Source organism: Herpailurus yagouaroundi, unplaced genomic scaffold, assembly GCF_014898765.1.
Source record: "Herpailurus yagouaroundi ecotype Mexico unplaced genomic scaffold, PumYag 190, whole genome shotgun sequence".
Taxonomy (NCBI): Eukaryota; Metazoa; Chordata; class Mammalia; order Carnivora; family Felidae; genus Herpailurus; species Herpailurus yagouaroundi.
The window spans coordinates 20,216,380-20,222,446 of record NW_024412421.1 but is presented as its reverse complement, the minus strand read 5'-3'; the positions used below and the strand labels follow the sequence as shown (position 1 = coordinate 20,222,446).

Genomic DNA, 6,067 nt, shown 5'->3' with positions numbered 1-6,067 from the left:
ACGCACATGTTTATAGCAGCGCTATCAACAATAGCCAAAGTATGGAAACAGCCCAAATGTCCATCGATGGATGAATGGACAAAGAAGATGTGGTATATATATACAATGGAGTATTACTCGACAATCAAAAAGAATGAAATCTTGCCATTTGCAACTACGTGGATGGGACTGGAGGGTATTATGCTAAGTGAAATTAGTCAGAGAAAGACAAAAATCATATGACTTCACTCATATGAGGACTTTAAGAGGCAAAACAGATGAACACAAGGGAAGGGAAGCAAAAATAATATAAAAACAGGGAGGGGGACAAAACATAAGAGACTTTTAAATACAGAGAATGAACAGAGGGTTGCTGGAGGGGTTGTAGGAGGGGGGATGGGCTAAATGGGTAATTCCTTAAGGGGCATCAAGGAATCTACTCCCGAAATCATTGTTGCATTATATGCTAACTAACTTGGATGTAAATTTAAAAATTAATTAATGAATTAATTAAAGGTTCCTATCACCTAAAAAAAAAAAAAAAAAAAAAAGATAGCACATGTAGTATTTCATCTCCTAAAGTCAAGATATTTAGGAGTGATTTTTTTTTTTTCCCCAGCTACCAAACACTTTTCTCCTTGTCTTTCACCAATTACTGCTTCAGGACAAATTCCTAGGAAATTTTCTGAGTCAAAGTGTGTGCAGGTATTTAAGGCTTTTGTCAGACTGGCCTTCAGAAAGGTTTAGAACTAGTTTCACTTCTGAGCTGGAAAAAGAAGGCCCCATCCTCTCCAGCATCATTTCCAGTTTGGCCTAGAAGTGCTATTTGTTGTCTTACTCTGATTTGCAGTCTAAGCTCTTCCTAATGGTACTCAGCTTCAGCATCTGTTCAACGCCATCATCCCTGTGGGTGGCCCTGGGCTGGAAATCAACCACCCTGAACCTGGAAGTCTCAGTTGTAGTCTCCGAGATTTCTAAATTGAGATGATATAAGTAAAAACCCAACTCAAGGCCCAATTCTTATTATTTGAAACATAAGATTTCAGAAACGGGGATGGCATTTTGGAAGAGCCTTGTAGGTAACTGTGGTGCAGAAGTGGAAACTGAGGCCGAGGAAGGGGGAAGTCTTCCCAATAAGAAAAAGTCAGAAACATCTGCTAGAAAAATGGGTAAAGAACATGAACAGACAATTTAGAGAGGTAACCTAAATGGATGCTAGTATACAAAGAAATGTCCCCACCCATTAGCCGTTAGGGAAATCCAGGCCAAAACAAGGAGGAGATACAAATTCAGACTGGCAAACATCAGAACGTTGGAAAACACCAAGTGTCAGGAGGGTGTGGAGGAAATGGGGCTCTTGTGCACCACTGCTGAGTATAGACTAATACCCTGAAATCCAGCAATTCCACGCCTGGGCAAATATCCCAGGGATCTTCCCACGCAACCAAGGATGTTCATTGCAGCTGTTCATGGTAGCTGTGGGAGTAGGAGATAAACAAATGCCCCTCATTGGGAATAGATATGGGATCTATTGGCAAATAGATCTAATATTGGCAAATATTGGCAAAGTATGGGATATTTTGGAATTATGGAATTACTGTGCAGCAGTTCAAAACAATGAAACAGACCAGAGGTCAATACACAAAGGCCTCTGGACCAAATTTGACTTGTTGCCTGTTTTTGTGCAGCTTGGCTCATGAGCGGAGAATGATGATTACATTTTTTAGTGGTGGGGGAAAAAAATCAAAAGAATATTTTGTGACACATAAAAATTGTATGCAATTCAAATTTCAGCATCCATGAAGTTTTATTAGAAATACAGCCATACTCATTCATTTATATATTGTCTGTGGCTGCTTTTGCACTACATCAGCAGACTTGAGTTGCTGCAACAGAGACCATATGGCCTGCGAAGCCTAGAATATTTACAGGTAGCTCTTGACAGTAAAACTTTACTGACTTCTAAACTAGACAAACACAAAGAAACCTGAATGAATCCACAAATGTTATAGCTAAGTTTATTTATTTATTTTTTAATTTTTTTTAACGTTTTATTTATTTTTGAGACAGGGAGAGACAGAGAGAGGGAGACACAGAATCCGAAACAGGCTCCAGGCTCTGAGCTGTCAGCACAGAGCCTGACACGGGGCTCGAACTCGCAGACCACGAGATCATGACCCGAGCCGAAGTCAGCCGCTTAACCGACTGAGCCACCCAGGCGCCCCTGTTATAGCTAAATTTAAAAAGTAAGTATCAGGCCACCTGGCTGGCTCAGTTGGTAGAGAGTCTGACTCTTGATCACAGGGTGGTGAGTTCAAGCCCCACGTTGGGCATAGAGCTTGCTTAAAAAAATAAAAGGTGAAAGAGAACAACGACAATAAAGTAAGTATCGGTTTATCCATTCCTGTGTAACAAATTATCAAAAATCCTAATGAATTAAAACAAGATAAACATTTATTATCCTACATAAGTTCCTATGGGTCAGGAATTTGGGAATGGCTTGACTGAGTGGTTTTAGCTTGGGATCTATCATGAGAATGCAGTTAAGATGTCGCTGGGGCTGATGTCATCTGAAGGCTTGACTAGGGTTTGAGCATCATTCAAGATGGTTCACTTACATGGCTGGAAAATTGGTGCTAACTGTTGGCAGGAGGTCTCATTTCCTCTTAGACCTCTCCATAGGTCTGCTTCAGCGTCTTCACACCATGACAGCTGGCTTCCCTTAAGGTTGGTGACCCAAGAGATGGCAGGGAGGATGTTGCAATGTCTTTTATCACCCAGTCTTGGAAATCACACACTGTTACTCTTGCAATATTCTCTTTTGAGTAGGGTCAGCTCTGTTCAGTGCAAGAAGGGACTGCTCAAAGATGTGAATACCAGGAGATTTACTGGGAACCATCTTGGAGGCTGGCTACCACAGTAAGAAATAGAACGTGATCTATAGCCAGATACTTTTTAATTAAAAAACTAAATTCATATTTGCAGGAAACAACACTATATATTTGACAAAGCTACATACAAATTAAAAGATATTTATTAGGGGTTCCTGGGTGGCTCCATCATTGAGCGTCTGACTCTTGATTTCAGCTCAGGTCATGATGTCACAGTTTGTGGGATCAAGCTCCATGTAGGGCTCTGCGTTGACAGCACGGAGCCTGTTTGGGATTCTCTCTCTCCCTCACTCTGTGCCCCTCCCCTGCTCACCTGTGTGCATGCACGCCCACTCTCTCAAAATAAATAAATAATTAAAACATTAAAATATATTTAATTATATACCTCACGAATTGTGAGATCACGACCTGAGCTGAAGTCGGACGCTTAACCAACTGAGCCACCCAGGCACCCCAAAAATATTTTTAAGAAGATATTTATTGAACAGAGTGGGGAAGGAGGGTAATAGAAGTGGAAGATAGGGATAAAAAAAAAAAAAAAGAATGAGTGAGTGAATTAATAAAACCAGAGAGGAGTCTTACACAATTAACTCAACTCTCTTTACTCAAGTTCCCCCTCCCTTGAAAAAAGAGAGAGAGAGATTGAAAAAAGTTTCCTTGTCCAAGATCACAACGAAGATCACAAGAACCCAGCCTCCCTAACCAAGTCTGTCTCTCTCTGCCACACTCTCCTTCAATTCAGGGTTGACCTGCAGAGACTTCAGAGAGCTCTGGTTCCTGGCTAAGTAGGGAAGATTTTTGCCTGCGGGGAGGGGTGTGGGGACCAGCAGAACTAGCCTGGGAAGAAAAGGGTTAGTTATTACCCAAATAGTGGTGCTGGTGGATTGCTCACCCTTCCTGCCAGGGTTCTGCCTTCTCTGGAGACAAAGGACTCTCACAGCCCAGAGCCCTGTGAACACCCCCAGGTCCAGCCTGTTAGTAGTGGGAGAATTGAAACTCTCATTTCTTTAAAAATATATCCTGGGGCTCTAGGCCTTGTGACTTCTTTTATTTATTTCTTTTTATCTTCATAAGCTCACCAGGTAAGAACTGTTATTTCAAGAAGTGAGTTGAATAGATCATTTCTGTTTTACCTCCCTGTGAAGTCACTCACTCGTCATTTCAGCAAATCCTTATTGAGCATCTACTGTGTGCCAGTACTGGGGATACAGCAATAGACAAAGCTGGCAAAGCCCCTGTCTTCATGAGGGGTGGGAGTAATAGGAACAGACATTTGACCGCAAACAAATAAACAAAAAAAAGTAAAGATAAAGTAAAAGAGGTGAAGGAAAGGAAAAGTATTGTGTTATCAGGGAAGACTTGTATTTGAACTGAGATCTGAAGGTGAGAAAGAGCCTGCTCACTGGAATGAAGAGCAATTTACAGCAGGTGTAAAAGCCCTGAGGTGGAATTCAATGTGCTGGGTTTGTGGAGATTAGGGAGGCAGGCAAGGCCCAGATCAGACAGGCCCTCGTAGCCATTTGTCAAAAGAGTTTGGAATTTATTCTGGGCATCAGATGGAACTCACTCCACCATCATTAGTTATATGATCTCAGACAAGTTACTTCACTCCTCTAAGCCTCAGCTTACCTTTCTATAAAGTAGAGTTAATAATTATGTCATTGTAGTAGACAGCCTCTAAAGTCCCCCTACAACAACTGTGCGTCCTGGTGTTCACACCCCATGAATGTGGGCTGATTCGCTTCTAACCAGTACAGTATGGCAGAAGTGATGGTGTAATCATCTCCTCTTCCTGCTGGAAAAAATCACCACAAACATAGCAGCTTAAAACAGCATAAATCTCCTACCTTGAAGTTCTGGGGGTCAGACATCTACGTGGGTCTTACTGGGCTAAAATCAAGTTGTTGGAAGTTCCCAGGGAGAATCCACATCCTTGCCTTTTCTAGCTTGTAGAAGATGCCTGAATTCTTCAGCTCATGGCCCCTTTCTCCATCTTCACAGGGTATCACTCCAACCTCTGCTCCCATTGTCACCTCTCCTTTTTTGTCACCACTGTCCTGCCTCCCTCTTTCCCATATAAGAACCCCGTGATTACATTGGGACCCATGTGGCCAATGCAGGATAATCTCCCCCACTTTAACTAAATCCTTAACTTTATCTGTTACCTTGCCATGTAAGGTAACAAATTCACAGGTTCTAGGGATTAGGACTTGGACATCTTTGGGGACCATTATTTTGTCTGCCACAGATGGTAGGTCAATTTTGTGATTAGGTAATAAAAGACTGTATCTTTTGTCTCAAGGGCTTTTGTCCCCTACCTCCTTTCCCTTTTTCTTTCTTTCTCCTTCCTTCCTCATTTCCACTCTCTCTCCCTTCCCCCTTTCTTTCTTTCGCTCATCACTTTGGGGGGAGCCAGCTGCCATGACATGAGGCAGCCTTGTGGAAAGGTCCGTGTGGCTAGGAACTGAAACTCCCAGCCAACAGCCAGTGAGGAATGAGGTTTGCCAACAACCATGTTTGTAAGCTTGGAAGTGGGTTCTACGGCCCCAGCCAAGCTTTGTGATTGCTATAGCTCTGGCCAACACTTGACTGCAGTCTCATGGAGAACTTGAACTTAAACCACCCAGCTAAGCAGCTCCTAGATTCATGACCCTCAGAAACCATGTGAGAGAGTCGTGATCTCATGGTTGTGAGTTCAAGCCTCATGTTGAACTCCATATTGGGCGTGGAGCCTACTTTAAAAATACATACACACACACACACATACATACATAAATGTACAAACTAAAGTGCCTGGGTGGCTCAGTCAGTCAAGTATCACTTAAAAAAAATTTAATGTTTATTTAATTTTGAGAGAGAGAAAGAAACAGAACATTAGTGGGAGATGGGCAGAGAGAGAGAGGGAGACACAGTATCTGAAGCAGGCTCCAGCCTCTGAGCTACCAGCACAGAGCCCGACATGGGGCTCGAACTCACAAACCACGAGATCATGACCTGAGCCAAAGTTGGACGCTTAACCAAATGAGCCACCCAGGCACCCCCTAAGTGTCTGACTCTTGATCTCAGCTCAGGTCTTGATCTCAGGGTCATGAGTTCAAGCCCTGCATTGGGCTCCTACTTAAAGGAAGGAAGAAATGAAGGAAGGAAGGGAGGAAGGAAGGAAGGAAGGAAGGAAGGAAGGAAGGAAGGAAGGAAGG

General features: G+C 42.7%; 1 long non-coding RNA gene across 1 annotated transcript in view; it reads right to left on the bottom strand.

Annotated features, from left to right (window-relative positions):
• Positions 1-2,250: 2,250 nt before the first annotated feature.
• The window catches only part of LOC121009703 (uncharacterized), a 17,285-nt gene continuing 13,468 nt past the window's right edge, over positions 2,251-6,067 (bottom strand). The window contains exons 2-3 of the long non-coding RNA XR_005780796.1: positions 4,500-4,665; positions 2,251-2,816 (exon numbers count right to left, since the gene is read on the bottom strand). This is a non-coding gene — a long non-coding RNA (uncharacterized LOC121009703). The remainder of the gene's footprint in view (positions 2,817-4,499; positions 4,666-6,067) is intronic.